Source organism: Balaenoptera borealis (assembly GCF_965194805.1).
Source record: "Balaenoptera borealis genome assembly, chromosome: 15".
NCBI classification, from domain to species: Eukaryota; Metazoa; Chordata; class Mammalia; order Artiodactyla; family Balaenopteridae; genus Balaenoptera; species Balaenoptera borealis.
In genome coordinates this window covers 90,728,516-90,754,968 of record NC_138871.1, presented here as the reverse complement: position 1 = coordinate 90,754,968, position 26,453 = coordinate 90,728,516, and the positions used below count along the sequence as shown (strand labels likewise).

The following is a 26,453-nucleotide window of genomic DNA, read 5'->3' as shown; positions in this document are numbered from 1 at the left end:
AGTGCTACCTCTTTTGGTTCTGCACACAGTAGGTGCTCAATACATGCAGGGTGTATGAATTGCTCATTAATGTGCTAAAAATGAAGAGAGGAGATGAGTTTAAGGAGCTATCCCTTTAATTTTCAGCACTGACTGATATTTTTTCTTCCAGGAGAAGATGGTGAGGGAGCCCCTGGGCTGCCCATCCTTGTTACTGAGTCTAATGAGACTGTTACTAAACTGTTTTAAAACGCAGAATCTAAACATGATTCATAAATTTGCAAGTTGGGTTTGAGGAGAGGAGAACAAAAGGAAGAATCTCTACCCCAGCAGCTGGAATTCCCACAGAGAGAGACACACTCCCCTGATCTTAAACCCGGAGTCAACATCTGTCCTGGACATAGTGGCCCAAGGGCCACCCCACCGCCCAAGATCACTTGGGCGTCTCTTCCTGCTTCTCTGGGGCTCTTGGGTTGGGAAGGAGCTCGTGGGAGGGGGCAGGGTTTCACTCATCACGTGGCACTTATTCATACCACATTGGCCACAGGAACACTACAATCGGGTACCACATTTATTCTTCTGATAATATACTCCATGCCCTAAAAAGAGCCAGTGAAGAAAGAAGCTTCCCTTAGAAAAGGAAGGAAGGAAGGAAGGAAGGAAGGAAGGAAGGAAGGAAGGAAGGAAGGAAGGAAGGAAGAAAGGAAGAAAGAAAGAAAGAAAGAAAGAAAGAAAGAAAGAAAGAAAGAAAGAAAGAAAGAAAGAAAGAAAGAAAGAAAGAGAGAGAGAAAAGGAAAAAAACAGAAAGAAAACCAGTTACTCTTAAAGATAAAGGACACAGCACTATTCTGGGAACTGTGACCATTCTCGCCAAACTACAGGACATGAGGTCAGATTTTTGAATCCAGAAAATGCAAATAATTACGACCTATCACATTGGCCACTGAGAAATCAGAACCACAGGATTTCTCAGTGCAATGCATCCATTGCTCATGTGTTCAAAGTGCAGTGATCACTGTTTCCTGAAGGAAGCCAGCAAGTCTGTCTGCAGAGAGGGCTCGTAAGGATGAAGCTACAACCAGTGCCATGAGCACATACACCAGGACAGTTCCATTCTCGCCACCCCTCAGCCTCACCACAAATCCCCCCTCTTTCCTGCAACTGGTGATGAGCACCACCCAGAAAACAAACAGCTGGACGGATGCCAAAGGGCCATACATCCGTGGTCTACCGTGCCCTTTTTAATCAACTTCCTAATTAAAAAATGCCATGCTGGCATGAGGTATGAAGGGAGTAGGCTTGGGATATTTCACAGAATAGCATCCCTTAATCCTAGGGTTATGGAAAATCTGTGTTCTTACAGATGTTTATGAGTTTTCCTGGTGCAGAGATAGATAGAATCAATTTGCTTGTGCCTGGCCCTCAAGACGTATTAAATTTATCCTGAAGGAAACTGGTTTCTGAAAAGCTCTTGCCCAGATGCATTAGGCAGGTGGGAGTTTCAGTGAACCAGAGGGTCCACTAGCAGATGCAGCATCGATTTCTGAACGTTCACAATCTAGCAGACCGCTCCAGAGCAGACTTGATTTGATGGCTCTCTATGGGGTGCCCTGCAGACTCAATTATTTCCACAACCAGTCTGGCTAGCATTGTTTCATGGCGACCATGCTCTATGCTTTCAGCTTCTGATCAGATGGTAACAGGCGAGTGGATCCATGTACCAGGGAGGGGAGCTTGGGCTAAATTTAAAGTCAGTCTCTAAGAACAGTCCATCCCTTTTAGGGTTGAGTGATGTGAGAGCCCTTGTGATTGAGGGGTAATTCTGACTTTTAAGAAAACATTCTGTTGAGTGCCATTAAAATACACTGAGTCCAGCCATGAAGATACTACTCAAAACAGTGTTTGAGCTAGAAATCCTCTAATAAAAATCTTCATCAATGTACTAAAAAGAACCCCTACCCCATAAATTATTAACCCATGAGTTGTTTGATTTAGCGACCTAAGTCCGACATCCCAACCTGAAAACACCTCAAGCAAATGTCCAACAATCTTGGGGTAATTTTCTTTAAAGCCATTTGATTGCACCATGTAAGCAGTCAGACTTTAGGAAAAAGCAGTCAGTATGTAACACTGAGTCATAAAGTTCCTTTCAACTATATAATGAGTACCCGAATATATCTAAAACAGGTCTACATGGCACACTTATTAATCCAATGGCTCAAATACTGTCAGCCTTCACACAACATTTCCACACTGGCATTTTAAAAACACATATATACATGCACTCAACAGAACCTTTGAAGAGATGAATTGTAGTTCCCCAAGAGTACAAAAATACATCCTAGTACAGAGTTTTAAACAAAATAAGGTCAATAACCTTTTGAAAGAAAAAATATTGATACCCTCGTCATTCCCCATCACTGGGAACCCACTGAAGAATGGCCCTGGAGCACCCTAGGCACAGAGACCTCCCGTATACCGACCTCTCTTCCCTTTGGTATCGAAGGGTGCCTGATTTCAGACTAATATTTTGGCCACTCACTGAGCTTAAAGAAATTTACTATAAAAGGCTGCTTTTCTTTCTAAAGTTTATCTGCAACCTTAGAGCTAAACTAAAAAAAAAAGAAAAAGAAAAAAGAAAAAGAAAAATGCCCTTAGAAACCACATTTCCAGTTAGGCACACATCACCATATTTCCAGCCCTGGGACTTTTCACTGTCTTTGAAGGCAAGCCCTTCCCAAGTCCACAAAACCAGTGTGCCCGAGAACCAGTGTGACAGACAGTGGCGTAAAGTAACTCTGTCAAGTGGAAACTAATATGACATAATTTTGGCCCTTAAGAAAAAGCTAGACTCTACCTCTGAAAGGCAACCAGGCACAAAGAAAGCAACGTGGTAGGTAACAGTCAAGTGTTCTCTTCTGGGTGTAAATGGACACGTTGAGGTCAGAAAATGAATGCTGATATTTTGCCCCAAGAAAGTTATAACCCATCATAAAACTAAAAGGAATGATTTTAATCATAGAAGGCTTGGCTCAACTCTAAAATAAAATACAGCAATGGAAAAATAAAAGAAATATTCTTTTTCTCTAGGTAAGAGTTCACGAATCTATTTTGAAATAATTTGGTATTTAATACTGTTTGGGTTAAATTAAAAAAAAAAAACAAACACCCCTCAGTTGTGTTCTCATCCTAGTTTACCAGCAAATTTAAAAATAAAATAGAAAAAATTGATTTTATATATATATACATATATATTCTTTGATGTAAATATGGACAATTCAGCTATTATGCAAAGCTCAATGTGAGTATTCAGAAACTTCAAGTATGAAGGGGAAAATTATCAAAACCAAGTGTCAGAAGCTGCATATAAAGGGTTAAAATGTTTTCCAATATCTTGTGTTTGAGGTTTAGGTTTATTGAAGGTAGTTTTTTTTTTTTTTTTGTTTTTTTTCTTTTTTGGGAGGACATAGCTTTTTTAAACAGAAGAAATGACCCTCCAAAAAGTTGCATCTTTTTTAATCAAATATTCACTGTCATTGTCTAAAGCAGACAGCTGAAGTAAAGCAACTCTGTAAAAAAAAAAAAAAAAAAAAATTAAAAAGCCTCAAAATAAAAGCAAAATAAAATCCTTAAGTGATTAAAAAAAATTCAGGCACCTATAAAAAGACAGTTAAAGGATAATAATTTCTACTTAAGTCCTACCTTAAAAGCAGATGAAATAATTAGGTCAGTTAAAATGAAAACCTTACCTTTTAAGGAGAATAGGGATTATGAAAACAGGATAGAACTATTTATCAGTGAATTTCTTGAGATGAAAGTATATTTAACTAAATATTAAAACACCCATATTGCAGTACTACAATCACAGAATTATATAAGAAATGTGTGCCACTGATGACAATAGAAAATTAGGATTCCAGCAGGCTTTATACTTATTTCTCAATTCAGAAGACTGATTTGTAAAAACAGTCTCCATTTTTCTGAAAAGAACTGAAAGTATCAGAGCTAGTGCTAATTTTTCTATCTCTTATCTGTAGATCCTACAGATCAATAGAAACTTCAGCTCGATTTGCAAAATCTCCAGTAAGTTGCTGGTTAAATTAGCTAAAATTTTCTTCCAGCTAGGAAAAATATATAGCAGTCAAAACTAATTATGTTTGGGCTTTCATTGAAACAACATTTGCTCATTTTACTGGTCTGGATACACTGTTTCAGAAAATATTAATTAAACACACTGAATAATGGCTGCTGTAAATTTCTGCAAACAATAATCTCTAAACAGTTCATTTTCACTCCAGACATTCGCACGGAAGATGGATGAAGCGGCTGGCCCAGACCGGCAGCAAGGCCGACCCTTTTGTTACCCACCCCCGGAGTTGAACTTTGCTCCACTTTGGGAAGCGGACCTAACGCTCTGGAAACAACAAGGAGAACAGGACATATTTACCTGGAGGGACCGGCAAGGAGAAAGCTGAAGAATGGCAAACAAAGTGGTCCGAGTGAACGCCCTGGGCGCACATCCCAGGGGCTCCTCCGGCTAGGCCAGCCTCCGAGCCGTCGTTCCCACGGTAGCCAGCCCTGCTTCCATCTTAGGGACTCACCCAGAAAATTCTCCAACCTGCTCCACGACTACAAACTCTTCTGCTTCTGCACGCCCACCATTTGTTCTCCGTGCATCCAATCAACTTCCCACCGCACCTCTTCTCTACCGGCGCTCAGACCCGGGGCCACTGCTCATCTGTATGCTAATTATTTTGCCACATGGACAAAAGTAATAATGCTTTCAGACAGGAAACTAACAGGCCTGAAGTCGGAGATGGAAATTAATAAGTTGACACCGCTAAACGGCGGGGCCGGGGCATGCGTGCAGCGCCCTGCCTGGCGCAGGACGTGAAGCCTCCATTGACCGGAGCCTCAGACGAGATGCGCTGCGAGCCCGCCAGGCTGTTCATCCGGCACAGGCTCCCGGGGAGACCACAGAGCTGCGGCAGAACATCAGCAGCAGACTGCTGACTTACCCTGTCTCAGGCTGCATCCTTCAAGCTCTACAAAAACATAGCCATTTCCCCAAATCCTAGCCTGGGAGGGAGCTTCATGGCTGAGCTAGATATTTTTCAAGTTAGAGCTATGGCTTAAACCGACAATTTCTAACCTGGCTGTTTATTAAGCTTCCAACACAGTCAGACAAGATTGGGGATGCATGCTGTATGCTTCTTACATTGTACCCACAGGCCCCTAAATCTCTAGAGCAGAATGTGTATCATGTGCAGCGCCGTATTTCATGTAATAGATGAGAACTGTAAATACCAGAGTCAGGCTGTTAACAGCCACAGGCTAGGCTGTATGTCTAAAAATACCACCCCCGCCCGCCCCCGCCCCCCCCCCCCCAACACACACACTGATGTTATGGTAAATTCACGCTGTGGCCATAGAGACCTCAGAAAGTCAGCTGAACCCACAATATTTTCCATGGTCCTATTGCTGAGCACCAAAACAACACAGAAAGAGGTTCCAAGCCTGGCCCCCCACCTCTTCAAATGGGAGAACAGTTACACAAGAGTTAACGCCAACTGACTTTTAAAATCTCTTTCGGGTTGCCAACCGCACTAGGCTCTGTTTCAGCGTGAGCTTCTTCTATCGTGTTCTTTTCAAACAAAAGACATAGAACTATTCCTCTAAGAAAGTTCAAATATTATCAACCTCTTAGCATGGCTGGAAGAAAACAAATGTCAGAAAAAGTTTTATCTGAAAAGGCAAGAGCAAATAAGATTTCAAAAACACAAAAGGGAACATAGATATATGACTTTCGTTAACATCTTTCCAGTAAAAACATATTGCTGATTTTTTACATGCTTCTTGAGTCTAACAACAAATGTTTTACCCTAGCCGTGGTAGCCGCACCACTGCGCTCCCTGCAAGCCTTGCTCCTATCACACTCAGTGCTCTGAAAGGCCATATGAAACCATAAAGGCTGCTTAGCACCTCCCACCCTCCCGCTGGATGCCAGCCTCAAATACACAGACTCCTGTTTAATAACAACTTCAGGCAGCGTGCACACATACGGGGCTCCCACAATGATATTAAGGTGGAGAAGAAGCTCTGCTGGAGAAAGAGTCCTTTGTTGGCTCGTTTGTACACCAAACCAGGCAATTTTAAGAACTGTTACAATTTGGCATCAAATAAGAGCTGAAGATAGCCAGGTAAGCAAGGAGACAACTATTTGTCAAAGTACTTAAGAGGCCAGGTGAAATAATTCTGAAGAGTTGCAGGTGGCAACAATCAGATAAATCCTAGGCAACCGTTAAGTAGAAAGAAAGAGGTACCTTTTTGTAGGAGAGTTGGTAGCCATCCAGCACAACCCCGATCTGCAGCCTATTTCTCCACGCACGCAGGGCTATTTCTGCCACGGAGAGACCATGGCACATGTTGATCACACTTGCCTATACATTTCCACTCCATCGGCTCCTTCCCTCCAGTGCCGTCACTCTGTCAGCTCACCGTGTACAGGGAGAGCGGGGGGCAGAACCACCACCGTGATAAACCACTGCAGGTTTTCCCCAGAACACAATGCTGACTGTGGTTTATGTGGGGAGGACGACACAGAGCTCCGAAGTTGCCAAGAACACCTTACTCTAGCTTTCAGAGGTGATTCCTCTAAATCCCGAGCGTCTTGCCTGACGTCTTGAGACCAGACATACTGGTTACTACAGAGGTTACAATTCCCTTCCCATCCAGCCCTGCTGGAAATCACTGCAGTCTGAGAGCAAGAGACGCTTTAAGAGACTATCCTGTACCATTCCGTCTTCTCACAGCACAGCACCCGTCACACTTAAACTAAAACATCCCCCCCCCCGCAACTTTTCCAATAATCACCACGTGGGGAGTAGGGATTTTTTAAAGAGATACATTTTAGGAAAAATTTCCTAACAGAACAGCCCAACACAGCAATGCTTATCAGTATTTCCTCACATAATAAATAAGCATTTATGCATTCTTTCTAGTTTTAAAACACCTGGCTTACATTTTCTCTGCCATCTCTGATTACTTATACAGATACCCTGAGGACTCATTATGATGTCAAAGCTTAACACAGTTTCATTGTGAAAACAGGCATAGGAAAATCATTGTGTATGCTTGAACAATGCAGGTGTGAAAGAGACACAGGGAGAAGAGAGGGAGGCCAAAGACACAACCAGGGACAGAGTTAAAGAGGGAGGACAGGGGAGGGAGAGAGAGAGAGAGAGAAAAAGGGGAGGGGGAGATGGGGGAAAGAGGGAGGGAAACGGAGCAACAGAGAGAGACAGAGAGACAGGAGGACACAAAGCAGACTCCAACTGAAACCATGTTGCACTGAAACATAGCCTAATGTTAGAAGAATGTACGTCTGCTACCTTAAAATAATCTGACATCAGAAAAATCATACAATAAATTATTACAAAAGTAAAGTAGTATATTCCTCGTGCAAGTTATGATCATTATAGGCAATATTTCTAATTTGTTGGGTATGCCAATTTAAAATATATATGTTTTTATATCAGCCACACATAATATATGGATGTTATTTACCCCTTACAACTTCAAAATAAAAATTTTTTAATTATATAAGTATTTTCTTCTTTAAGTTTGTGCTATCTTTTCTCCTTAGTTTAGTTTGGAATAAGGTGTAAATCAATGTCAGATAAGCGTTGTGGTAAAGAATACACTATGATGAAACTTATTTGGTGAAAAATATGTTAATCATTTTCAAGTTTTTGTTCAAGTTTATCCTCTATTACTCTTTTCTAAGGAATGCTACACACTTTTCAAAGAAAACAAAAAAAAGACATTCATGAAAAGAGGCTTCTGAAAAAGCTTGAAAACAAGAAAATGCATAACACTATTGCAATCAAATTATGATACAAAGTAATTTGATTATTAGAATTTAGCAAAACCGAAGATCTCTCTTTCTGAATCTGCCATTCATTTGCTTCCTAGACAGAGTTCTGGTGAGACGTTGCATCAAGGTAGACTTTATGGCAAAGTACTAGATGCATTTGAAAGACTGGTTGTTGATTAGAAAATTATAGCCCTGGACTCCAGGGGCCATGCAGCCAAGCCACACTTCAACATCAGGGCAGCGGGGTCGTTACAGAAAAGCATCTTGCTAGCCCCTCTTACTCCACCAAATGGGGGTCTTAATATAAAATATTTCAGAGGAAATACAATTTTAAGTTGTCTGAAGTTAAAAATGTAGTCACCAAATTGTTTAATGAGTAAAATTATTTTAGATGATATAGTATGTTTTTACACACGATACTCTCCCTTAAATTAGATTGCCTCTCAGGTAGAGTCAGAAATCTAGTTTATACATGTGACTTTGAAAACGTTATTTAGGCAACAAAATGAATTTTTCTGAGAAGTGATTGGATTTTTTTTATCAGACATGTGAAGTATTTCTAAAAGCAAATCAACAAATAATCAGATTATTAACTCTAAGTTTTGAATTTTAAGTATAGTTTTAACAAATAGAAAAACTTTAAAAAGATTTAAGGCTGCAAAATAACTTATTTTTTTCCTCAATCTATTGAAAGCTGGTGCATAAAACAGACAGAAAACATCAGGCAGTGAAATAATTGGGTGTATCCAGTAATAAGGTGTGAAATATAAACATTTTTGAGAGTGTAAAAAATGAATAAGTTAGGTGAAAAGTAAGTTAGGTTAAAAATATGATAGGAACAATGAAAGCTGTATGTCGAAGAGGCCCATTCTCTGAAAATACTCACATTTTCCTAAAATCATGCTGATACAATCCAAAGGAAATAATGTACTCATACTCCTTTAGGAATTTTTGTACACCACACATACATGGTCACAAATTATGGGCCTTCAACCTTGATCTCAGCATCTAACACAAATTTATGAAATTGGCCTAAGTTTTGCTGGAGGATGCAAGTTTAACTCAAGAAAAGTTGAAATTTATGTTTTCTGTGTACTTTCTGCCTTATTGGTTTATCTTGGTAATTCTGGCTCATCTTTTCAAAAATGAAATTTTGTCAATAATCACATAACGATTTTCCATTTGAAAAGCATGTCCACATGGTGTTCATGGTTTTTCAACTCACAACTACATGTATGCAAGTAATTTTAATAAAATCATGTCTAGTAATTTGAAAAGTAGGGTAACATTTTTATGTGCAACATAAAGGTCTAGAGATTGCCTATCTTTTCTGCCACACTCTTCAGAACAACCCATTGTGACCATAAAGTCTGCTCCTCCTTCTACCTCAACGAGTACAATCATTAAGGTGATGAAACTGAGCCATTTCCCCATTGCCAGTAAACTAGTAGGAAGTCAGTCACTGCTGAATGTAATTGCTATCAGCAGCGGACAGCTCCCGGTGCTGAAAGGGAAAGGGAGAGAAGCCTTGCTCACAATAGCTCACTCAACCAGCCTTTGAAAAATCACAGCAAAACTGAATGAGGTGGCAAGTGCTCAGGCCGAATAGCACTGTCTACAGAACAATGGCAGCCAATTCCAAATCCTACTATAATCACATTAATGAGATTAATCAGTGAATTAGCAGCAGTCAAATGTCAGGGAGGCAAGGAAGAATCCAACCAAGATTGGTAATTAACTTTTTTGGGGGGGAGGGAAAAAATCAACTGTGCTACCTCATAGGTTTCTCAAAAGTTGACAATTTTGCTTCAGAAATCTGAAGACTATATGTAATGATCAAAAGGCAACAGTATAATCCTTCATATTATAATATAAATCCAGGTATCATATTACTGATGCTTCAACTACAGTCCTCTGAGAAAAGTGATGTCACTTTAAATAATCTTCATAAACAATCAGGCTTTTACTGTTTTTAACTCTCCAAGTGTAAAATTAATATTTAAAAAAGAAATTATTTCTCTAATACTCAAGCTAAAATATTAAAAAAAATATGGCTGATTTAAAAAGGAAGGATTATATAATAGCTGCTATTGCTTCTGAGAAGTCTATGATACTGTAGGGAGAGTTTTAAAAGTGCCATGAAGTAAAGAACTATTACACAAACATATCAGATCTGGTCTACTGTATTTAATTTAAAAAAATTATTACTACAGTATAACTTTAAGGAGAATTTTGACCAATTGACCTATTGCACTTGAGGTGATAGAATCATACACTTTCCTTTAGGTCAACTAGAAAAAATAAACTTCATTTTTTCTAGAATGTATCACTAGCATGTATTATATACAATCAACACTCTGGATTCAAAGTTCCTGGGAGGTGAAAACTTATACGTATGAGTGGTGCTGTTTTTCAAAAAGGAGTATTGTGTAAAAACCCTTTTTATAACATTTAAAATAATCCCATTTTTATCCGTATGGAATACATGCCTTTATTTATCATTTAAAAAGTCACATGAGTTTCATGAAGTTGAAGAATTAGAACGAAAGCCTCCCTTATGCATGTAAGGGTGGTACTAGGGTGCTTTTGTCTATGAAGTTAGTTTTGTTCAGTAAAAAATACAAACAGTTCAACAAAAAACTCCTATTATAACAAACATTTTTACTGTAAGTAAATAAATCACTTAAAATTCTATAGATTATATCGTTTTAGTGGTATGAGAAACTATCATGGCTAAATTAATACTAAATTCAAAATCAGAGCTCTATATTTTGAATAGCTAGCCATTATATGAATATTTATATGTGTATATATTTCTGGCCTTATTCTGATCTACCCTGAAGATAAAGTTTACAGTTTGAACTTTTAGTTTATTAATTTAAGTTGTGTTAAAGGCATACTTCTGTTACAAATGAAACACTGTTTCATTATTATGAACTTGAAATGTTTCAGTTATAGTTCAAAATCTTTATTTGAGTTTCTCAATTTAAACAATATAAGTCAACTTTTTACCATTAGGCCAATATAATATGACATTGAGAATGCCTAATGTTTTAACAGCCTTTGTAAAAAATGAATTGCTTTATTTGCAATGTCAAGTAATCCGGTAAAGTCTCTGGGAAGTTTTTGTTTCAATATCCGCATATCATCCAAGTACAGTCCATGCAGCAAGGTCTTTTTTATAAACAACATCATGGTTAAAGCATGCAACATAATACCCATTTTGCTTTAAAGAGAGACTTCTGTGGATTACAAACTCCTAGCCCAGGAACATTTCAGCTACCAGCCATGCTATGAAAATAACTTTAAAAAGGAGCAAACAATAGGCATTACAGCACCAGCCCTTGAACTACGGTAAAACAGACCCTGTCCACTAAGTCCCCAGAATTAACCTAACGAAGATCACGTACCTCACAACATGACCACAACAGCTCACAAGTGCGACAAGCTCAGTGTTAGTAACTGCGCTGACTCAAAATACACAGAAAGCAAACAAGCCCTATTCCACCCCAAGTTTGAAAGGATGATGAGGAATATGCCTACCACCGAGATGCAGAAAAGGCTGCTTTTTGTCTTCAGTGAATATTGATATCATAACCCACAGTCCAGGGAATCAAAAAAATTAAAATACACCCACCAACAATGAGTACAAAAATCAGGGGGGCTTCAAGAAGACTGCAAGGAAAGCTCTCTTCTTGTTTAGTGTGCAGTAGCTTAGGGGAAAAAAATGTCGCCGGGGCAGGAATGACAAATGCGGCGCGATAGGCTCTCAGGCCTGAGGGATCTCTTTTACCTCCACACACATCCCCTAATGCACACACTCCCACTCATCTTCTCGATATGCTTTTTTTTTTTTTTCCACATTTTTTTCACGAGCTCCAAATCCCCGGCATATGACCTTCTGTTAAATAGATAAAAAAAAAATTGCTTATCAGTCATGCAAATGAGGCTGAATTCATTTTCCACAACAGATGGCCTCATAGATAATGATGATGGAGGAGAGAAAATTGAATGTCTCTCACAAGGTGGCCATGGCAACCGAGAGCAGAATAATATCAATAATAAGCTCACTGCATAATAAGGTTGTCAATCCCACAAATCAAAGTCTCCAGCTAAATCAGGTACACCTCCCCAGCTAGTTACCAGGTAAATAAATATATATGTATATATTGCATTTCACAGTGACCATAAAAAAAGCTAGAATTTTAAACGTTTCTGTGGAAGAGTGTGTGTGTGTGTGTGTGTGTGTGCGTGCGTGCGCGTGCATGTTGGGGGTAGTTGGATGATGAAATGACAATGTGACATATTTTTTCTTTTCTTTTTCTTCTATTCTATTTACTGTTATGGACTTGGTTTCACGAAGGACTTTTTTAAATAGCCATATTGCAGTTTGGGATGTGGTGTGTTGCAGTCCGTACTCTCGCCCTGCCTCCACCCCCGTCTGATGTGTGCTTGCATCGATGCAATAGCAGCTCGCCTCAGGCTCCCACCTTGGCTCCCAGGGGGACATCCTGCAAAATGAATCAGCAGCCATCCTGAGCAGGCTGATTAAAATGAAAATGGCAAGGCACATGTCTGGGCGGAACTGCAGCTCAGCTTTGCTGCCTGTCTGGCGAGCATGCTCAATATAGCTCTTGCTAATAATGGCTTTACTGCCTTTCGGTTTTTAAAAAGGTATCGCCCTTTTCCCCCTCAGCCGATTGGTGTTGCAGTGTGTGTGTGTGTGTGTGTGTGTGTGTGTGTGTGCTTGTAAAATGGATTGTTCGATTCTTCTAATTCTCTGCTGCTCACATGAAGACTGCCTGCCTGCCGACACCAGAACCGTGAAACTGAACTTACCTCCGTCTTTCTTCTGGGGAGGGGGACAGTTGATAAGCCTTGGGGTAAAAGAACCGGTTGTAAACTCAAGCTGCCTAAGAGACCAAGACAACATTTTTTGCACCTAGATACAATAATTTCTAACCAAATCCTGGACAACAGACCTTGTGAGAACTCGAACTCTACCTCCCAGGTTCACAGTTGGACCCTCTGAAATGCAGCCTCCGAAGAAACCTATTTCTGTTTAAAGCATTTGCAACCAGCCTGTTACTGTATCCTAGATATTATGCAACACAAAGCATCAAAAATAGAAAAATGAAAGGTGACGAACTGATGCAATAATCTAACAAAATTTAATAAAAATGAATCTCTGACTTTAAAAAAAATTCTCAGGTATAGCTTTAAGACTGCCCTCAAATAAACTATACTTTTCAACATCTCTGACAAATTTTTCAGGGTTTTTTTTTTTAAGGCATTCTGGAAATGAGATCATTATCATCTCTCATGAAAAATGCCTTAAAAATTAGAAGTAAGGGTTTTTCTGAATCCATTCTATCTCACTTTTCCTATACATTTCACTCTACATCAGTAACAATCTTTCAGTTTTGCTGTCTAAATTTCCCCTTTTTGATTTCTTTTGGTAACAGATGCATGAGTTTTATGTGAAATCAAATATATGTGTGTATATATACATATGTACTTATTTTTATGTATTTATTATATACACAGTTATTTTGCCTTTAGTAATCCCTGTCTCTGAGATGTGATCTTTTCCCTCCTGCATTCCAGCCCTGCTGCTGCTGCAGTGTGATTCAGAAATCAATAGAGCTGCCCTAATGGAGACTCCACTCGGCACTCGGCAAAGCATCTGCAGTCTCTCCCTCCCTCTCTCTCTCTCTCCCTCTCTCTCTCTCTCTCTCTCACACACACACACACACACACACATAGAACTAATGACGTCTGTGCAGCTTTTTCAGCTGATTGGGCACCACATCGGATGTTCTATGGAGCAAAGAATAGGAATCATTTCTAGTCTGTGGAAAAAAAAAAAAATGGGAGCATGTATTCTCCTGTGTCTAAGACACAGATCCTGAGCTCCCCAGACAAGCAGCCATACTGATAAGGGACAGTTCTTCAGGTTGTGTGGTCATGATGGAGTTAGGGAGGACTCCAAACCCGTCATAGAACTGTAACCATAGCACAAAGGGAATTTTTCCATCTTATAAGGGATAAAGCCTTCCTCTAAACAAGAAGCAGAATAAAATTTACAGAAAAAAAAAGAATGTTTAGGGCAAATAGTGAGCTCCAGTACACTATTTAAGGGTTCGAATAGATATCATTATTTAAAAATACTTCCAAATACTCGTTTAAAAATAAAGGATAAATGAAAAGAATATATAGGTACACATACATACACACATATGTAGTTATTCCCTGTGAGTTTCTCTGCCTTATCTTAGTTGTGTTAACAATAAGTTCAGTTTTTTAAGTTAAATTTATCTCCAAATATCTTATCTTACAGTAAGAAAGAAATCTCTAAAGGATACTATGCCATGGTATTTTACACCACACATTTACATATGTGAATGTGTTTCTCACACACATGTGCATGTCTATGGAAACACATTGTCTATTAGACACTGGGCTCCTGCACACATGCAAAGACGTGTGCACAAGCACACACAACACACACAGAGGCATAACCCAATTTCATGAGCTCATGGTACCTGAAGCTGCAGGTGTATTTTCCTGAAATGACAGGAGCACAGCACCTGGGGTTTTACCTTAAAGGGGAGGAATTTCTGGGCTCTGCAGCAGGAAGCATGCCTTGTCCTCACCGCATTGCCAGCACATGGGCTCACCCTCTTCTTACTGACAACAACTGCCCCAGACTGGCTCTGGCTCCAGCCAAGCATTTGTATTCCTTCCAGCCACCCTCTGCATAACCTTAGAGCTTGAGATTGCAGCACTCAGATGGCCTAAGAGGAGGGGAAGAAATGAATGAATCATGAAGCTACAGAGCACACAGCAGAGCAACGTTCAGTCAGCATCTTGCCGTTACCGTGTAGGTTCACTTAATAAGTTATGATTTCTTAAAAAATGGAATCTGCTCTGCAGTATGGGACAGTAAATAAAACCCTTAAGGACACACCACAAGGGCTTGGGAATACCCCAAAGGCTATTGAAATGAAAAATCTCTTTGTAGTTTGCAATTAGATCACACAATGAAACATTTTTTGCCTCCAAATATCTATCAAACCCTTTCTTAAATTATTTTTAATATACTTTATGCTGCCCTTAGAAGTTCACTGTACAGATTAAAGCCTTTCTGTGTTAGAAAATTCATAGCTTATCTCCATTATTTAATTAATTAGTAAGAGAATATAAATTGGAATATGCAGCCCCTTCTAATGGATATGTCCTCCAGTTTAATACAAAAAAAAAACCCCAGGTACTTTTGTGTCTTGAATTATAAAACACACAGGTCATATCCTACGCTGTATTTCCATCCATCTAATGTATGTTCTGATTGTTCCAACAATAGATGGATCTCTCATAGTGTAAGAAGGACTGTCTCTTCCTTTCAATTCTGGATTTCTGAGCAGACTCTGGTCTCTGGTATCTACAGGGGACTTTCCATTTCCTCACATGCCGTTTTTCACACCAAGGCTAAGGCATGGGGGCAGCTCTCCATGTGAAGGAGGAGTATTTAGTTTCTGTTATAGATTGGGTTTTAATAATGGAAGAAACTTACACTCCTTTTCTAACGTTGATACTTAGCATTTTTTAAAATATTACTGAGTTCCAGCCTCCCAGCCTTTTAGAAACATTTTCTCATAATATTTATCACAATAACTCTAAGAGATAAGTATTACCAGTATTATTTTTACAGTTAACAACTTAGGCTTGAACATGTTAGAACTGGTTGGGTTTTGGTTCAGGAAGCTCATGAGATGTCCTAAAATATCTTCTTTGCTTTAGTTCAGAATTATATCTGCATCAGTGACAGAGTGGTATGATATACAGAGGAGTGTTAGACTCACGTAGGACAGCAACAAATAGAATGAAATAATTACAGTGGGTAGAAAATGGGTAAAATGATTATAATCTGGAATCCAGATATTTCTGTATCCCAATGTATGCTATGCAAAAATAGGCACTAACATAACCCACTCGAACAAAAGCTAAAATTTCTGAGTTAGACATATATGAGATAAGGGCTATTTTATTAAGATATCAAACAGTGATACAGATGGGAAACCCATTCTTACTGTGGGGAATTGGCTTCAACTAATCAAAACATCTGTAGAGTGCTTCAGGAGCAAATAGTTAAAAGGAATATGGTTTAGGTGATTAACTGGAAAACAGAGGAATGAGTAAAATCTGGGGGTCATATCACAAAGAAGAGCTGGCATATCAAGTACAGTTATGGGCAGAAGGAAGTTGGGTGCATAACCTCAGTGGCCGAGCTGGATCAGAAAGGACAGGCCATGAACTCATTGTTGTGCTTTTGTATCTGTCTTGGACTGACTATCCCATTGCATGTTAATAGATAATTGGGGGAGTCTGGAGAAATAAAGCACCCATATTCAGATTTTTAGAGAATCTATGATTTTATAGAGCTGACCTGATTTTATACAACTGGTCGTTTTTTTTGGCAAAACATCTAGATATAAATTGTATCAAATGTAATTCTGAGATCTGAAAGGCCACTGAGAATTTAAGGTTTAGATGATGACAGCCAGCAAACTAAGATTATCTATAAAAGATATTTATCTCACCCCCAAGTTCATAATTTTAAAAACATGATTTACAGTTTTACAAAAATAAGTACTATTCAATTCACCTTTGGTAGCCCAATAACTTCACAAATATCTGCCTTCCAACAAGTCTTTCCAAACTACCTCTAGGTTCCTGATCTCTTGTCTCTGAACAATCTTGCATCTGGAGTCTTTATATCACGTATTCTCATCCTTGTGTCATCTGTTTAATGTCTCTACAACTATTTGAGTTACTTGAAGGAAGGGACTTATACATCTTAGCTTATGAGTACATAGTAACAGTGCTGGTACAAATCAAGTGCTTATTCAAAGTATTCGATTGATTTTCCAGTTCACTTATGGGTCTCATCACTAAAGTAAAAACATATATATGCATAGACACATTTTAGACCTTTACCTTATTTAGAATTGAATTTTTCTTCATTTTGCTGGGAACAGTATTAAGTATCATGCATATCTAGAATAGATTTAGTACTGAAAATCATTCAGAAAAAGAGAATCTAGAAAAAACAGGGATGCAGAGAAGATACTAGAAATTGACCAGAGGAGAAGGACACCACGTCTGCTCTTCACAGTGTAGTGAGATTTTCATTCTCTTTGAGTTTCCAGCATGTGAACCTCCTTCCTATACCTACACCCACCCCAATATTTGAGTCTCCTTAGTAAGTAGGGACTGTCTCTCACTATAGATACTAAAATTACTAGGTATTTATTTTTCCAACTTCCCTTTCAGCTAAGATGTGGGCACATGACCTATGATTCACCATTATGACATGCCCTTCCTAGACTTTGAATTGCAAGGTGGTTACAAAGCAGCATGGCCCTCAAAGGTTATTGTGTGGTGACGGTGGCAGTTGTAGCACAATTAATTTCCTGGAGAAAGAACAGCAGTGTCTCATGCTTATGGTGGTAGCAGCACTGTCCTAACTGGATCAACTCCATTGCATACTTTTAGGGATTGTTCTTAACAAGCTAACCTCGAAGTCTGATATTGCAGACATCCTAGTAGTTCTGTCTTTTCTACTTAAGGCAGCCAGCTTATTTACTTATAACTACATACACAGAGTGATACATGTATTGATACTTAGGATATAGCAGACACATCAAAATAGGGGAAATTAAGATTACTTATTTCACTTGGGAGAGAAAATCTGGCAAGTTAGGAATTTGTTTCTCACGGTACCTGCGGGCAAAGCAATTAAATGATCATCCATGGCCACCTGTAATGATTTGCTGAACTGAAAAAGAAGGCTCTATTTGATTTGTAGCACTAAAGACTTTTGGTATCTGTGACGAGATGTCTGACATGAGCCCCACCATAAAGATTCCATGTCCTCATCCAGTCCTAGAAATGAGTAGATTCCCAAACCCAGGGCATCTAAAATGAAGGGTATCTTTGAAGAAAAACCTCACAGTAACGTCATGAAAATAAATGATCTTTCTCGGATGGCCCTGTAGCTGTTTCTCAGGGTAATGATATACAGGAAAAGGGAAACACCCAGACCTTATGGGTGTCACTGGACCCTGGCTTGCCTAAATTCCTGGGAACACAGAATATCACGCAGTCCACTTGGTAAAGTGGGGACTTGTGGGGAGAGGGACCCATGACACATTAGCTCAGGGGGACCTTAGACTCTCCCTACCTTTTCCGCCAAATTCCTAGGGGAAGACATGAAAAAGACAAGCAACGATTGTCAGAATCTCCACCTTAGATCCCTAACAAATGAGCTGTCAGCACAGTAAATCAAAAGCACTGTGGCCTTGCTGGAGAAATCACACACGTAGAGTCATCAACAAGGTCTGGAAGGATGGCGCCATGGGGATTCTCTTCCTGTACCCTTTTATTCATTGACATGGCAGGTATGGAAGGTAGGCCCCCGGAGGATGGCTGTGACTTACTGGAACCCAAAGCCAGGGTGTCATTCCAAATGTACTTTATTCAAGGAAATCAACACAGTTTTATCCCCACAAGAGATGGGCCCAGGTGGTTTCCCTTCGTGTATTGGGAGCAACAGTATATCACCATGGTCCTGTCTCAGGTTAAATTAATTCTACATCTTTGCAGAAAACAGAATCATCTTCCCACCCATAGGATATGAGGCTGGCCCACTATAGCAATGACAGCATGCTAAAAGAACCCAAGGTCAGGGGCTAGGGCTCCCTCTAAATTTCTTGGTAAAATATAGTCTCACCAGAGGCCAGGAGGCAAATTCAATAAAAAACACAGGGACCTGCACCATAGGAAGTTCCTGGGGTCTGATTTTCTGGATATGTCTAGGTTTTGTCTACAAACAGAGGACAAGATGCTTTGCTCTGTGCTCTCTGCTTTCTCTTTTCGGGTCTTCATGTTACTGGGGGGACAGACCAAGGAGGGTGTATGGTGCTGGCTGAGGAACCTGATACTGATTATTAGGGAGCATAGGGAGACTACTGTGCAGGAACGAGGGGAGGGGAATTTAAAAGGAAAGAGGGGGTTCCTGAGCACCTTTCAGTAACGCCAGGTTCATAGGTAACAGCTACAGGGGACAAGAGCCACCCCATGCAGACTGACACTGGGGCTCGGATCTCTCAGTAGGGACATTTGGGGCATCCGGGGAGGTGAGCCACTGTCTGGCAGGGGTGTGGCTGAAAGCAAAGGGTGCAGGACAGGGCAGGCAGGGGCATAGAGTGAATGTCTGTGGAGACCTGGTGAGCAAAAAGAGCATAACATTCCACCGCGCTTCTCTCCCTTGCTTTGTCACATGCATTTTACATGGTTGTGTTAATTGTCTCCTCTCCTCTCTTTCGCCCGTGGTTTTATGGTATTGGTGGTCTACGACATTCAGAGGATCGACATGGAATTGTGGCAGAACAGAGGAGGATGGACACAGCCTAGAGATCCTTGGCTTGGAGCTGGCACAAAAAATTGGGGTTGTTCCTTTCTTAGGAGGGACCAAGAGGTTACACAAGTTCTTTTCAGAGATGTGTGCCCACGTTGGGCAGCAAAGGCTAGCAATAGTGGGCATCTGTTCCGTTTCCATCCCTCCTTGAGGAATGTCCCTCCCTGTAAGCTCTGCCACATGGGTGGGACAATGATGGCAGCAGGTGGGGGCCTGGGTGACCGCAGCAGGTCTGACGCCTGAGGAACCAGTGAGGATGTCCTGAGGGCACTCGCTCAGCTGTGTGGCACGAGCACTGTTAAATGCTGCACAGCCCTCTCTCCTTGTCCTCCACTCCCAGGCACTCTGTGAGCTCCCAATATCTTGTTAATAAACTGCCTTTTCTGCTTAAAGGACGCAATTGGTTTCTTTTTCTCGAACCAAAGCATTCTGACAGCACAAAAGCACAAATCACAAAGACACACCAGCACCCACACGAAGATGCTAGTCCTCCCACAAGATGGGAGCCAAGCTACAGAGCAGAGTCTCCCCAGGGTTTACCTGACAGCAGGGCTCTAAGCACCATCTGTTGCACTAATGCCATCATCCGCAAATCCTGGGCCAGTGCCCTCTTTTTTTTACTTATTAAGATACCACTCAGCCTTCCACATGGGGTGGCTCTTCTCCATTCAATATCCCATGACATTCAAGCTCTAAACATTGTTTCTCTCCAACTGCATATGCAAAATCCCTTAGGCTCAGGACAGGACATTCATTGGTCCAGAATCTACATCATATCAGGAATGAAGCAAGTAAGTAGGCTCATAAAATCCAACTCTTCTTGGCTCTGTCAGTTACCAGCCCTATTACAATATCAAGATGGAAGAGACTTTGCAAGGAGAAACATCTTGAGGACACATCTTTGATGTGTGGTCTTCTTAATTTGTAATAAGGGACAATTCTTGCTTTATCTTTCAATACACTCCACAGCAGGAGTTCTGCTTCCCAGTTACAGAGTAAAAATGCCTTTGTCTTCCATCTCATTCTATTCTTAAAATAGATACAGAAGACGTGAATGCAGCATCAGGGCCAGCCACACCGCATCCCCTGGGAGCCTCACCCAGACCTCCTGAATCAGAATCTGCACTTGAAGAAAATTCCCAAATGATTTGCATGCAAATGTTGAGAAACATTGGATTATATCAGTGCTTTCCAATAGAAATACAATACAAGCTTCAAATACAGTCAAAAACTTTGTAGTAGCTACAGATAAAAAGAAAACAGAAAATTAACTTTCATAATATATTTTATTAACTTTCATAATATATTTTATTGAATCCAATATATCTAGAGCAAAATGTAATCAACATAAAATATATTTAAAAGATGTTTTACATATTTTTGTGTGTAATTCTATTTTTTGTTGAGGTATAATTGACATAAAACTTTATATTAATTTCAGGTATAATATAGTGATTCAATATTTGCATATATTGTAAAGTGGTCGCCACACTAAGTCGAGTTAACATCTGTCACCATGACTGTGTGCTCTGCAGTCCCTGTGCATCACGCATGGGGCCAGCTCGTTTTTAAGCGCTCAGTTGCCGCATTTGGCCAGTGAGTGCTGATAGGATCTCAGATAGAATCCATCAATTTTCTCTCCTGGCTTTGGATTGGCATAGGTCTGCTGGAAATCCCCTGGTCCAAAGAGACCAGAGGAATGCCTACACGGAGGAATATAAGTAATACTAATAACCCAACACCCAGCACATTTTCACATACAGGTATCAATAATAATAAATAGTTATTGACTGACAGTGGACGAAAGTTTGCTCAACGCTGGGACAGGCTCTCCCTCCCACTGTCCAGGTCCTGTGAAACCTCTCTGGTCACCTTTCTTCTCTGTTTCAATGTGGGTGTAGTCGTTACCCTACAGCCCTGTAACTCTTGCTCTATTTGGGGCCTTTAGTTGTGTATAATAGGAAGACAGGCGTGGGATACTCAGCAGCTTCAGACTTTGCGAAATTCAGTCCGTCCCATCTGTCCCATGTCGACTCTGGCCCTCCTTGCTTTCTCCTCCGGGTCCCTGCAGCGGCCTGTCCATCCCCACATTTCAAGGCTTGAACTTTGTTGGACTCCCTCTGCCATCCACTCACTAACCTTCCCACAAGTCCAGTGTGGATGGCAACGTATATTATGTTTTCTTCTATACCTTTTACCAATGTAAATTTCCAAGCCCTCTCCATACACTGATTGATTGCAATTGGGTTGATGGTGAGTTTTACAGGAGGATGGCTCAGCGGGCTTCTTCAGAGCTCTCTCTGAACGTAGCATCCAGGAGCAGAGCTGTTTTTCCTTGAACCTGCTTTCACCCTCCCCAGAAAAGAATTTCAAAGACTGGGGCTGAATACCACTCTGTTTCATGAAAGTCATGAGAAATGGAAATTATTGGATGCCCACTATCTAAATTTATTTAAGAGAGCTGTCTATTTTAAATAACTGACTTTTAACACATGCGATTAGAACTCATTTCCCAAATGCAATTACTTTCTAAATAGAAATAAAAGCATAAACAGATATTAGAATTATAGAAAATTAGAAGTAAAAAGGCCACGTTAGAGATTATTAGTGTTATAGTTTAGGAAACTGAAGCCTAGAGAAGTGGGGACTGGCTCATAATCTATGATGGGGGAGGGGGAGGGGCGAGGGAAGGGGAGGGAGGGAGATGGAGAGAGAGGGGGTTTCAAAATGCGAAACTAATTTGAGCTTTTAACACGGCACAGTCACTCACTGGAGACAGCACACTGTTTTAAAGACATCTAAGAATATTTGGTTAGCAGGAAATTAAACATTTATTTATTTGTGGGCCTATAGAGCTCAAATTGGGACGTGAACTCAAATGAATAAATCATCTGCATCAAGGATTTCAAGCAAAGTTTGAAAAAAATAGCATGCAATTTGCTGTGTTTCTTTAACTGGATCCAATACACCAGGTGAGAGAGGGAATGAATATACCAGAGACTTCAGAAATACTTTCCATGCATTATTTCATTTAACTTGAAAGTCAGAAGACATACTTATAAAGTACTGTGAGTGATTTAACTACCCAAACTTAACTCGTTCCAAAAGCTTTGCTCCCTTTGCTCAGAACCGTGATCCTGGAGCTGCATGTTGCTTAAGACTGGTCTTAATTGTTCAAGATACATTTGGGGTACCTTCAGGGGCGCTGGCACATCTTGTATAATTTCTTCAGTGCAGCAAATCTTCATTCTTGGAAAATGAATTTCTAGGAAGAGCAATCTAAGTGAATAAAATAAATCTACACTTATGAATACTCTTTTGAGACAAAGACCAAACGTGGTCAGAAGGTAGCCAGGTGGAGTCCCAAATGGGTGCCTCTGAACTGGCTCCGAAAGAGGAATCTCAAAGGCAAGGTCACACGTGTTGACCAAGGCCATTCAGACACGAATACACCATCAAAGATCCAACCACGGGGAGCCCCAGAGGTTCACCCAGGACGCTTGCTGAGCAGGGGGGCTCCCCTGGCCCCTGGGTTGTGGAGGAAACCAGAGCAGCTGAAGCAAATGCAGTAGCATCCAAAAAGAGTCAGGCAAAGCCAGTGTTCAGACAAAAAGAAAAATAAAGATGAGTGGAAAAGTGTGCAGGCCTCAGTGTCGAGAGAGGATCGGGGGGCAGCTGGCAGCACTGCCTTGAGCAGGGGCCATCACAGACAGTCTTTTGTGCCAGGAGATCTGCCTGCGTTCCAAGAGGACGCTTAGTAGGTGTTATGCGGGGCTGAGCCCCCCGCCACCCGTCCTCTTCAGTACTGCATCATAGGAATGGCTGCGTGCGGGCCGGGGCCAGCCAGCTGGGGTAGGGGGTAGAAAGGGCAGCAGACATGGAAAGGGGGCAGGTGCAATGCCAAGCATGGAGTGACCATGAGCCGATGGAGGCTCCGGGGAAGGAAAGCAGAGCTGCTGGCCTGGTTTCACGGGCCAGGCGATTTGGACAGAGAAAAAGATACACACGTACATAAAGTGTGGTGTGCATACTTAAGGCATCGTAGATTTATTTTCTATTTTATGTTTCAAGTTATGTGTTTATTGTCATTAATTAAAAAATACAGATAAACAGTAAGAGTAAAAAAAAATGAGGTAAAATTCTACCAAGCAGCTTTAATGCAATCAGCTTTATGTTATGCCCAAAGAGTTTTAAGCAGTGCATTCTGTTACCTCCAAAATTAATCATAAAATATGAAAATTCATTCATCTGACTTTTATTCAGCAACTTCTTTTTTTAAAAAATATAAGACATCTATCTTTATATTTTGAGGATCCCTATGCTATCCGCTAACTTTTAGTCATTAGTTACCAAAAATTAAGAGAACTGAATCATCACTTATTCACTCAACAATATTTGCAAAAATTGGAGATTGAAGAATCATAGAACTTTTAAACTAAAAGACCCCTAGAATATTATAGCCTCATTTACCTTTACAGTTGAGGAGACAGAGGCCCCAAGAAATTGAGTGTTACCTCAACTAAGAACTTTTCAATAATTGGGATGGCTAGCCAGAACATTAGACAACTTGGCTATTTACATGCAATCCAAATATCACAAAGGAGGCAAGACAGTCTTTAAAATGTGTCCCTTTTTGGCCAGGATTTTATATTTTGGCATTTGACTTTATGCTAGTGGTTCTAACTAATTTATGTGCTAGGACAAAAGGAGAAAAGAATAAATTATATATTTATATATTACTACAGGCAATTTACTTATATATCTATAAACATAGTTATATTTTAAGAATATGTATATTCATTATCTATAAATTGTATATATTGTTTAACGCAGAATATATAATAGTATATGTAGAAAACCGAAGAGAATCTGTAACTATTAGAACTATAAAAAAGAAAAGCCTGGTTTCTGAAGACGAGATCATCACTCCCGAACTCTGTCCACTTGGCCCCTTGCTCGTCTGTGGACACTAGAGTCCAGCAGTCACGCTGCCCAAGACTGAGTATTGGCTTCCTTGCTTCTTGGCTCTGAGACCCTGGATCACTCCAGGCCTCACCTGCAAAATGAGGAAAATAGTAGCAACTGCTTCATAACGTTGTTCTGAGGATTCAAAGAATTTATTCAGATAAAGTGTAAAAACATTTTGACACGACTTATTGGCATGTAGTACATGTTCCATCAATGCTGGAGGATATTATCGTTATTGTTATTGTTATTGTAAATAACGATAGTGATTTCCTCTGGGAAGGAATGGAGGGAAGAAAGGGAATGAGAATTTGGAAGGAAGCAAAAAGAACCTAACTTATATCTAATATTCTTTTTTTTTTTTTTTTTTTGGCTGTGTTGGATCTTCGTTTCTGTGCGAGGGCTTTCTCTAGTTGTGGCAAGCGGGGGCCACTCTTCATCACAATGCGAGGGCTTCTCACTATCGCGGCCTCTCTTGTTGCGGAGCACAGGCTCCAGACGCGCAGGCTCAGTAGTTGTGGCTCACAGGCCTAGTTGCTCCGCGGCATGTGCGATCTTCCCAGACCAGGGCTCGAACCCGTGTCACCTGCATTGGCAGGCAGATTCTCAACCACTGCGCCACCAGGGAAGCCCTCTAATATTCTTTTTATTTTAAAACTTGAAACCAAATGACAACATGATCACATTAGGCAATCTTGGTTGGTGTGCACTTGGTGTCATAGAGTATTCCTTTATTTTTCTACACATCTGAAATTGTTCATAATTTAAAATATGGATAAATTTTTCCAGCATAGCCTAATATCAATTTTCTTTCAATCTGCATCCCCGCCGAATGTAACAATATTAATACACAGGTCTTTTTCGTTATTTTGTCTTTTAACCTTTTAAAATTTTAAAATAAGACACAGGGGCTTCCCTGGCGGCGCAGTGGTTGAGAGTCTGCCTGCCAATGCAGGGGACACGGGTTCGAGCCCTGGTCTGGGAAGATCCCATATGCCGTAGAGCGGCTAGGCCTGTGCGCCACAACTACTGAGCCTGCGCGTCTGGAGCCTGCGCGTCTGGAGTCTGTGCTCCGCAACAAGGGAGACCGCGATAGTGAGAGGCCCGCACACCGCGATGAAGAGTGGCCCCCGCTTGCCGCAACTAGAGAAAGCCCTCGCACAGAAACGAAGATCCAACACAGCCATAAATAAATAAATAAATAAATTTTTAAAAAGACATATACAGGAACACGACACAAAACAGATGTGGAACTTAATGAATTATTACAAGGAAAACCCCATGTGGACCTCCAGCCAGGTCAAAACGCAGGACTTTCCTAGTGTCCTGCAGCCACAGAAGCCTCTCCGTGCGCTCTGTCCCAATGCCGTCACCTCTGTCCTCCCCCATGTCCACCGCTATCCTGCGGAGCCCCCATAGCTTTCCTAACCTCACGCACCGTGCAATTCAGCCTGCCTCTCTATCCCCTGCATCCTGCAAACTGCCTCTGGACAGCAGGGCTTGAGCCGATCAGGTACTTGCCTGTGGCAGGCCCAGTGGGGTTGTGTGTTTCCACCACGAAGTACATCATGTCTGGTTATGTGTTTGTGATGTTACAAGACTATGATGCTCAATGACTAGATACAGGGATTCAGTGAAGTCTGCAAAATGACGGTGTTCTAATTCTATCATTTATTTTTGCTATGTTAGAATATTTTGTGTAAGAAGAAGCTCACACTCACCTACTGTTTGGTCTCTCAACAGACTTCATATAGGAGAGGCAGAATAAGGGTTTGATGTTATTCTTTTATTTACTGTTGTCAAAGTAATTAATTTGTTCCCTATCATCCTCCAAAGGGGACCAATTATGTTTTCTAAAATTTCTTGTTAATACGCAGATTTAAACATATTCAATAGGTTTCTAGACACTATTATCACTATATTTATTGAAGTTCAGACAGTTCAACTTTGGTCAATGGGAACCTCTTCAGGTTGAATCTTGAGTCATTTTGATGTGACTCTCATAGTCTTTGATAGCTTTCTTTCTGTCTGATATGTCGAGATGTTTTCCAGATTCATTTTGTACCTTTCCTGTTCCATTTTTCTTAGAAACTCTGGTTTCTTTTACTGGGAGATAATATTTCCATAACAGCACCTGGGTGCTAGGAATGGTCT

At 40.5% G+C, this 26,453-nt stretch overlaps 1 protein-coding gene across 16 annotated transcripts in view; it reads right to left on the bottom strand.

Annotated features, from left to right (window-relative positions):
* Nucleotides 1–21,959, bottom strand: part of MYT1L (myelin transcription factor 1 like) — a 417,355-nt gene extending 395,396 nt beyond the window's left edge. For 14 of the 16 annotated variants that reach the window (XM_082357077.1, XM_082357080.1, XM_082357088.1 and 11 more), the window contains exon 1: nt 4,427–5,285. The gene's annotated coding sequence lies outside the window, so the exon portion shown is untranslated. Of the gene's footprint in view, nt 1–4,426; nt 5,286–11,398 lie in introns of those variants that run through there. The other 2 variants (XM_082357086.1, XM_082357085.1) reach the window with 2 other exon arrangements.
* Nucleotides 21,960–26,453: the final 4,494 nt, after the last annotated feature.